The sequence below is a fragment of the Motacilla alba genome, chromosome 2 (assembly GCF_015832195.1).
Source record: "Motacilla alba alba isolate MOTALB_02 chromosome 2, Motacilla_alba_V1.0_pri, whole genome shotgun sequence".
Taxonomy (NCBI): Eukaryota; Metazoa; Chordata; class Aves; order Passeriformes; family Motacillidae; genus Motacilla; species Motacilla alba.
Window position 1 is genome coordinate 113,682,944 of NC_052017.1, and position 9,841 is coordinate 113,692,784.

The 9,841-nt window shown below is 38.2% G+C and overlaps 1 non-coding gene across 1 annotated transcript; it reads right to left on the minus strand.

Annotated features, from left to right (window-relative positions):
- Nucleotides 1–8,916: 8,916 nt before the first annotated feature.
- On the minus strand, nucleotides 8,917–8,999 carry TRNAL-CAG. Its single transcript has one exon. It is a non-coding gene; the product is annotated as a tRNA-Leu (tRNA).
- Nucleotides 9,000–9,841: the final 842 nt, after the last annotated feature.

Below are 9,841 nucleotides of genomic sequence, written 5' to 3' on the forward strand. Positions count from 1 at the left end.
ATCTAATTTTTTTTCCCAAATCATACTTTCTAACTTACTTATTTTGACATATACTGAGCATGGATTGCCAGATGTTCATTGCCACTGACAATTTTACTATTTAGTATTATATATCAGCCCCCTATGTAAATGTCCTTTATGAAGAACTTTCCTGAATTAAAAACTAATTACTTTCTTTTGCCTATAAATCTTACTCAATTTCATTATATTTGTTTATTTTATTTTATGTTGCCTTCACAGGATGTGATTTCTTCATGACCCTAAATTTGTCATTTCACAACCAAAAGATTGTTTTCCTGGCTGTTTGACTTTCTGCTTGATATCCTTTCTTGTAAGTACCCACATTTGTTTTTGTTTCATCTGTGTTCAGGCACATCAAAGTTGTTTCCCTCTAATTGGCAGAGCTGCTGTTTGAGTTTTGTGATCAGATCTTTGGATGCACTTAAGAATAAACAAAATAAATTGCTAGGGGGAAGCAACAGGGAAAACAAAAGCTATTATGGAATAAAAACACAGGAAATGAGTGGCAGAAATGTCATGTAAGAGTACAAGGATGAATTGTTTGGACTCATGAGTTAAAAGAATTCAAAGTGTATACCGTTACTAAAGTGGATTTTGAATGAAAATTTATGTGGCTTTACAGGCAATGTGTCTTTTAAAATGGAAATCACTAGAGTAGGAAATATGCTGCATATCTACTTGTGTCCTTAAGTGTTTTGAACAAAACCCCAGCAGGTCTGATCATTTAAGATTACTGATACATAAGACAGCACTTATATCAAAAGCAAAAGAAAGTTGTTCAGTGACAGGCAAGAAAATAAAATCAAGACCTGAAGCACAAGACCTATTTCCTTTCAAAATAAATTTATACTTAAATTTGCAAACTTGGAACAACATGTTCTGCACTTTCCAAGAGAAGGAGCAAGAAATACCGCCTACCATTGATAAAGGCCGAGTTCACATCACATCTGTATGGAAAACAATTATGAAGTGAATTGTGTATAGAAAAAACAAATTCCTTGGTCAGGCTGTAATTCCAGTTCATGTTGGCTATTATAATAATTCCTCATTATTTTTAAGCCCACAGGCCACAACTAAGGAAGACAGCACGCACCTTTAAACTTCTGAGGTAACCTTTCATTTGATTAAACTAATGCTGTCTTCTGCACAAAGCATAAAGTTCCATGGAATAAGGAGCTATATCTAAGCACAGAAGCTGTACTGCCATGCAGACAGAGTCAAAAATTGTTACTGTTTTGCTTGTGTCCCGAAGGAGCAAAATACTAAATTCAGGCTTTTGAGTAGTTTTCAACTTCAAACAAAACCAAACCATTGATAGGCAATGTGAATAACTAAGTCTAGAAAGTATGAAGAGTTGGAAGCCAGACAAAAACCCAGCAAAAAAGCCTCTTCAACAAAACACTGAAACTAGGAGAGGTGAGTCACTGAAGACTGGCTCAACACTTCCCAGGAAGCAGACTAGACTTGAATCAAGCAGATTATTTTTTCTGAGCTGCGCTATGTCTCTCACAGCTTCCTTCTGGAGTAGATGAAGTATCAGGTCTCAAGGTGTCACAGGCTCCCCAAAGGTGAGCCAAAATATCTCTGAGAGTCAATACTGAGAAGGAGATGGGGGTCCTGTATTAATGGAAATTCCCATTAATCACCAAGAAATATTATCACAGTGAAGGTGGCCAAAGCTTTCACTGAGGGAGAGTGACTCAAACAGTCGGTGAGATCTCCATCCTTGGAGAAGTTCAGGACTTGGTTGTATGTGGCCCTGGTCAACCAGCTTTAACAGGTCCTGCTTTGAGCAGGAGGATGGAGAAGGTGCCCCCAGGGGTCTCTTCCCACCTACACATGTGGATGAGTCTTCCTCTCTCCGTTCCTGTGCATGCACAAACAGCCACTACACTGTAACCAAAATACCAGCCCAGCTGCCATGACATTCCCCTTCCCCTCGCTGTGAGGTCGTGTTAATACTGTGAGTGTCCACAGCATTTTGAGAATACTGATAGTGCACAGGACCCTACAGAATTACTCATGCCATCTGTTTTTTTATTGTTAAAGATTCAAAATAAATTTCTGAACATTTATTATGTTGGCAGACTGAAAACCACAAACTGGTATTTTGTATTCCCTCACTTAAGTAATTATGAAGTGTCCAAAAAATAAGTGGGAAAAGAGAAAGGAGCAGAAAAAGCCTATCTTGCATCACAGTAAATGATAATTTAAAAGCAATTTCCACAGAGCTTATCTCATTCCCAGTTATCGTAACCAAATCCTGCAGTTCTCAGCCCAAATTTGTCCCTTAAAAAACTAGGAATTGTTCTTCTCAGGATTCCCCTGGAAAGGTATGGGAAATAAAAAGTTAGTCATGAGAACTAAAGAATACTGTGCTCCCCTATAGATGATGTCTTTCAGAAGTGAGGAGCAGTTATGCCACTGCCATGCCAGCAAACTTCTCCACCCTTCAGAAGATCTTGTTCCCTGTGCAGCTGAAGGGAAGGAGCAGGAAGGACTAGAAGACCACCTGTATGTTTCCAGAGCACATCCTACTTGTGCTCATGAAGCACATGGTGCAAGAGGGGCAGCCAGGGCAGGGCCAGCAGTGCTTTTGTTTCCACATGCCAAAGGCTTCAACTCTTGCCTGTTAGTATTCTCTGAAGTTTTGCCTGGCAAGTACAGGCAAAAAGGTGAATTTGCTTATAATCCTCTATATTCTCAATAATATAGATGTCTTCCTGAGTTTCTGGCAAAGCTAGAAAGGTTCAGGCCTTCAGAGTGCAGTGTTTCTAAGTTGTCTACTCATTTTCTTTTTAGTTATAAAAACAATACTTGGGTTAATAACCCACCTGTCTCTAGTTGAAAAACAGTTTATTCAAAATAGATATTAGGAATCCTGCATTTCTCTTTGCCATCCTATAAAGGAAAGACGTTGATTCACAGGAATGAGCTAAGAACATGAAGATGTCTGGAGATCAGAGAAGGATGGACTTTGCTGTGAAAACTATTTGCAGTATTTCTTACTGAAATAATTATCCTTGCCTCTTCTTGGCTTTGCATATTATGTTGTGATGTAAAATGGTTCAGTGTGGGATTGCATTTTCTCTGATTTATGTTTGCTGCAGAAATGCTTACTGCAGCAGAAGTGTGTTCATATGGAGAAGTATGGCCCTGTTTCAGGCATTTTAATTTGAGGCCACACAGAGTCTAGAATCAGGGTAATCGATTTCCTCATGCTAGATTTTCTCCATTCAGTCTGGTATAGACAAGGCTGGCTTGGCATTAGTGAATATAATCTGGATTTTATAAAACTCTTATAAAAATTTATTCTTTGCCTGTCTCCAAAGAGACACTTTTCAGTACAGTAGACAAAAAACCAAGTTTATCTAGACGAGCTATTATACAAAAAGGATGGAATGATGGGAAAGAAATTGTCTTTGACAAATTAATTAATATGGACTAACTAATTGTTAATAAAATGTGCTTTAATGAGAGCTTAGACATTCTCTGTCTGGGAGTGTCACTTAAAGAAATGTAAATTCTAGTTAAATAAACCTTTTATGTACAATTAGCAATTTCATTTTCTGTTTCCCTGAGCAGAATAATGTGTGCCTGCAATATTCATGTGATGGGTCCAAGCATGGGCCATGTTCGAGATACTCATATATCCCTCTTAGAACTATCAATTAAGATCTGACTGTAACCTTCAAGTACATTGACACTTTGAATCTAAAAGCTGGTATGACCATTATGTCTTTGAAAGGAGATGGGATTAATAAGAAAGTGCTGCAAATGAATTCAAAGGCGTGGTTAGGTTGTATTCATGACTAAACACAGAGCACTCAGAGTAACATTGCTGCTTATCTTTTCCCAAGATGAACTTTTCCCCCAACCTCTCCAAAACAGAGTAAGAGTTTAAGTTTGAAAAAATCAGCTTTTATCCTTCCCTTCTCTTTAAATTTCTTACCTAACATGGTGTATATATTCCTGTTAGTAAATTGTGGTGCTTTTTTATCTCACCAAGACCTTTGTGGTCATGATTTCAAATGTGGTTTGGTAGCGTGCAGGTAGAAATTTACACTTACTTGTTCCACTTATCTTTATCAAGAACAATATATTTTAGACTCACAAAGGAAACTAAAAATGCTGAAGTATGTTCATCTGATTTTTCTAAATAAACCTACCCCTTCAGTACCCTTTAATAGTATCTGTTTAAGTAAGCTAGAAGTGTAAAAGGGCTTGGAACTTATTCAGTTAATACACTTGTATGTATTTTTATTGTGATTATGGCCATTATTTCACAGAGGTTTGAAATGAACTCATTCATTGCCTGCAGTGTTTTTGACTAAGCAATCCCATGCAAATTTGGATTAATAATTATCTAGGGAAATCCAGGGATGCGTATAGGAGTATTAGGAGGTATCCCTGCCAGCATGGTTCTACAAGGCCTTATTTGTTTTAATATTTGAAAGAATTAGAGACATAGGAGTTGTGATGGAGACAGAATCTCTGCAGAAAACCAGTAACCTCTGTCACCATGAACCAAGTTGTATTTGCTGTAAGAAAAGGAATATTCCTACCTCTCAGAAGTCACTTAAAGAACTTGTTCTTGTAAGCTTAATATGGCTGGGGACTGCAGCTTTTATAGGCAGCAAGACATCAAACTGTAATCAAAATATTCAAAATATTGATTATTTTATTAATATATTAAAAATATTGAATATGTACTCAAACATCAAAGTATTGCAGAGAACTCCCAGTCTTGAAAAACAAATACTCTGGCGATAGAAAATACACCAAAACTTCTAACCAGCTCACCCCTATCAACTACTATTGTCTTTTCTCTTAAGGTGAAGTATATGAACCATCAGGTTTTGATATGAAAACCAAGTTGAAGACATACTAACCAACTGAATCAAAGACTGACACATTTCCCTAAAACATTCTTTCTCTATCCTTATTTATTTCTGTATTCTTCCCTAGCGCTTTCCTACATTGTCAACGTCTTTCTTGAGCTGGTGGTGTTTCAGTAGCAAATTACCACAGTAATAAGTGCAGAAACTCCAATGATGTACTTCATTGTTTAAACATTGGAAGACTGCATTAATCCTTTTTTTTTTCAAGCTGAGTATCAGTCATCACCTGTAGGCTCATTTCAGGACACATCTGCAGCTCATGTTCTCTGTTGTGCAAGTGTGGTTATGTTATTTACTCTAAACTTTATGCCTCCAATCTTGTTCTACTTATCAAGACTTCATTTTTCACCTATTAAAATGTTAAAATGCTTTACAAAGCCGTAGGCATATTCCATCAGTATTATTTGTTTATACTGAACTTATGTAACACCTATTTTCTGGCTGTTTTTGTTATTTGTTCTACTCTTTCAGTTTTTTATTATCAGACTAACATGCTCTTTATGTGATTCAGATCAGTGTCAAATTGACAAGCCTGGAACAGACTGTTGTTCATTTTACTTGTTTTAAATTTCAAAACAAGGTAATCTTACAAATTTCTAAAGAAAGTTTGAAGTCAACATAAGTTGCTTAGATAGTTAGGCATCTTTAAAACTCCTTAATGCAAATTCTTTGTGTCTATTATTTAAAATTGACCAGTATTTTCTGTTTCAGCTTATATTTAATTAGTATTATTATCATCAGAGGCGATGACTTAATTGTCTATATTGCATCAAATAACAACTAGAAATATTAAGCAAATACTTCTGCTTCCTCTGGGTCACTATTAACAATTCTACCATACTCCTAATAACAGGATAAAAACATAGTAATAAACCTTCCCTCCATTGGTTCTTGTTCTATTAGATAATGGAAATCTCTGTTACCAAGTTTCTCTTTAGAAGGTTTTTCTGTAATTAAGAGTTTCAAGGTACATGAGGGAGCGCTTTAAAAGTTTGAGCACATAATCCCAGGGTAGCAGTCCATATGCTTTTATTCTGCAATCAGGCTGCAGAAGCCAGGCTCGCCTATGCTTCTCACAACCAGAAAAACACTGAGGTGTGGTGTAGCCTAATCCTTCTTTGATCCCCTTTTGCACAGAGTAGAAATTAGTTACTGTCGCTGATCTTATCCCAAGTAACTGTTTTTGAACCCACTCAGTCTCCTTTAGGTTTCTTCCTCCGCATTAATCCTTGACAGATATTTCAGCTCAAGCAAGGCAGCCCTGTTGAAAGCCTGGACTGAAGGTCGTACAGCTATAGAAGAGCATACGGCAAAATAGAAGAATGAATGTGTACACAGGGTAAAATATGAATACTTCAGGGAGTAGCTGGAGGGAAGAGCCAGGCAAACTGGATGATTCCTCTTTGAGAAAGAGGCTGAAAGAAAAATCACAGGACAGCACGTTTCCCTGCAGTAAGAGAGATAATAATGCAGAAAAATAACACTAAAAGAAATAACATGTCATGACAAAAGAAGAAAATCTGGTACTTCATAAAATAACTTCCAACCTCTCCAGTTGTGCTGAAATAACTTAATATGAACATTGATTATTTTGAATTTCTTATAGGGCTGCTCAAGGAAACAGGACTTCAAGGGTAATCAATGTATATATCCCAACTGACATCACAGAGCAATTAAAAGTACCAAAGAACATGTGATTAAACTTGGCTTTCCACTTCCTGGCTTCAAATCTCCCTAAAGCAGTGAAAATTTGAAGTCTGAATTACAGAGTATGACAGGCTTCTGAATTTTTGATCTACGAAATGTTTCTTAAAAAAGAAAAAACAACAACAACAAAGAGCCCAAAAAAAAACCCTCCCAAAAAAATGAGAAAACCAACCAAAACAAAAACCCCAAAAAAACAAACAACCCAAGAGAAATCCCCAAACTTTAGAAAAAACTTTTCTCTTTGAAGATATTTTGGCAGAGTCTGCATTTCTATTGCATCTTATCTGTAAATTATATTAACATCACTGGGACCAGCAGAGGCAATAGGTGAGCATCAGGCAGCTAAAGAAAAACTGCTTGGAGTAAGCTCATTTTAATTAATGAAAATTGTCACATTGAGTACGCAGTAATCAATTTTCTTGAACATCTTAATTCCACAAGGGAAGGCATGAAAATCTGAAGGAGAAAAGTAGCCTTGAATTTTTTACTGATGTGATTTAAACAGGTTTGTTTAAAACTTCTTTAAGTACTTCTAAATCAGTTAGGCATCATGCAAGATGCCTGCATCCATGGAAGGTATGTGCTGCAGACAATCCTGTTACTTGGGTTGTGAGGTTAGATGACATCATCCCCCATCACAGATGGATGTCCCTCCATCATTCTCTGAATGGAAATCTTGTGATTGCCCAAGATGGAAATCTTGTGTTTGACAATAAAATACAGCCCAGCCCATGTGCGCGGGCTCTCTCACCACACCAAAGTTCCTGCTTGCCTCCTCCTGCTTCCCAAGCTCTGCACAAGTAAGAAGACCAGGTCTCTCAATTACCGTGCATTTCTAGGCCATAGAAATCAAACTCAAAAACCCCATCTGTGATGGAGGTATGAGTATTGCAAAGAGCTTGTTCTAATGAAGCTTGATTTACATTCCAGGAATAGAATTCAGGAGCCTATTGAGAGGGAGTGATTGTGCCAGACTGGAGAGAAATCCATACAGCACCTTGTAGTGTTGTCATTACCATAGTGCATGGCAATTTCATCTGCAAAAACCTGCCCAAGTTACATTCCTCTTTGCCTGCAGCATCCGAGTGATACCCAACTTTTCTGCATCTGTATTGCTGCAGCTTTATCAGAAAGTCATTGAGCATGAAAAATATACAAATTTTTCATTATTCAGTCTTCTTCTGACAGGCTCCAGATGAAATTAAATGTTCATGATTTATTTCGTATAGCATAATCATGACTACAGGTTTATTAATCTCTATGCAATTGTAATAGGAAGTGATACAACTTCTGTAATCTTTCTGCACAGTCTTATAGCCCTAAAAATGCCTCATTATAATAATGCAGAAAAGTTCCAAGATTTCCTATATTGTTATATTTCTCTACTTATATTTCCTTATTCACAGACACAAAGAATTATAGAATCACAGAATGAATTAGGTTTGAAGAGGCCCTTTAAAATCATCTTGTTCCAACTCCCTTGCCATGGACAGAGACACCTTCAACCAAATCAGGTTGCACAGAATCCATCCAACCTGGTCTTTAAGACCTCAAGGGATAGGGCATCCCCACCTTCTCTGTTGAACCTGTTCCACTGCCTCACCACACTCACAGGAAAGAATTTTTTTCCTAATATCTAATTTAAACCTACTCTCTTTTCACTTTGAGCCTATTCCCCCTTGCCCCATCACTACATCCTTGTAAACAGTCTTCCTCTAAGGACCTGTCAGGTACTGGAATACCACAATCCCAGCACCCCAAAGCCTTCTCTTTTCCAGGCTGAAGAGTCTAATTTCTCTCAGCCTTTCCTCACAGGAGAGGTGCTTCATCCCTCTGTTCTAGGTGGTCTCTCCTCTGGACTCGCTCCAGCAGGGTGATATCCTTCCTTAGGGGGGGACTCCAGAGCTGGATGCAGAATTGCAGGTGGGGCCTCACCAGAGTGGAGGGGGGGGGGGGCAGAATCCCCTGCCTTGCCCTGCTGGCCAGACGCAGCCCAGGACACGTTTGGCTTTCTTGGCTGTGAGTGCCATTGCTAGGTCATGTCCAGCCTCTCATCCACCAATGCTCCCAAGTCCTTCTCAGCAGGGTTGCACTGGATCTGTTCATCCCCAGCTTGTGCTGAGATAGGGGGTTGCCCTGAGCCAGCTGCAGCACGAACACCAGGTCTTATTAAACCTCACGAGATTGCCAAGGCTCCACTTCTGGAGCTTGTCCAGGTCCTTTCTGGGTGGCATCCTGCCCTCCTGGTGTGTCAGCTGCACCACTCAGCTCGGTGTCATAAAGAAACTGTCAGAAGTGGGATTTGAACCCACGCCTCCAGGGGAGACTGCGACCTGAACGCAGCGCCTTAGACCGCTCGGCCATCCTGACCTGCCAGGATTCATGGAAAATTCTGTTGGAAGCCTCTATCATAATTTGTAATGACTTATAAAAGCAAGTTTGGATTATGAGCCTCTGATATACCAAAAACATTTCTGCACGCAGCAAGAGGAGGCATAGTGCTCTTGTTTTCTTTTTTTTTTTCCTTTTTTTTCCTTTTTTTTTTTTTTTTTTTTTTTTTTTTGTGTGCGTGTGTGTGTTGTTTTTTTAAATAAAATTTCTGGCCCCAGTATTATTTGAAATTCCTTACGAGAACAGGTGAATCTCCTATTATTAAGATTAGACTTGCAGACATTTAAAATCAATGTTTGTAAGAACCAACTAACATTGAAGAGGGGAAAAAAATCTCCAGGAAAGCATGCCAACATAGCAGCTTTTAAGATACTGGTATACATTTTTTTCTTTATAATAGTACTGCTTGCTAAGGTATAAAAATACACCAAAATATTTTACCGGCTGGCTTGTTCAGATGACATGAGCAGATGAAAAGTTGAATAAAATGCTAAGCAGATGTCATGCACTTTTTCTCCAGCTTCTCCAGGTTAAATTCTTCATTAATTTGTTGTATGGGTGAGATTCTTGCCATTAGTATGTAAAATAATGAAAAAATTGCATTAATGTGCACTCATACTAATTCTGGCTTTCAGTATTTGCTTTCAAATAAGTACGTGAAGTTAGCAGTCAGAATTATGAAGAACTAAGCAGGTATGTTTGCCCCCCTGCTGCAGATACAACTGTAGTTACTAACTTCAAACAATCTGACTGTGCATTAAGAGAGTTGGACTGTCAGATGCTGCAAAAGCTGCACTTTTTCTAATTTTCAACATCCCACT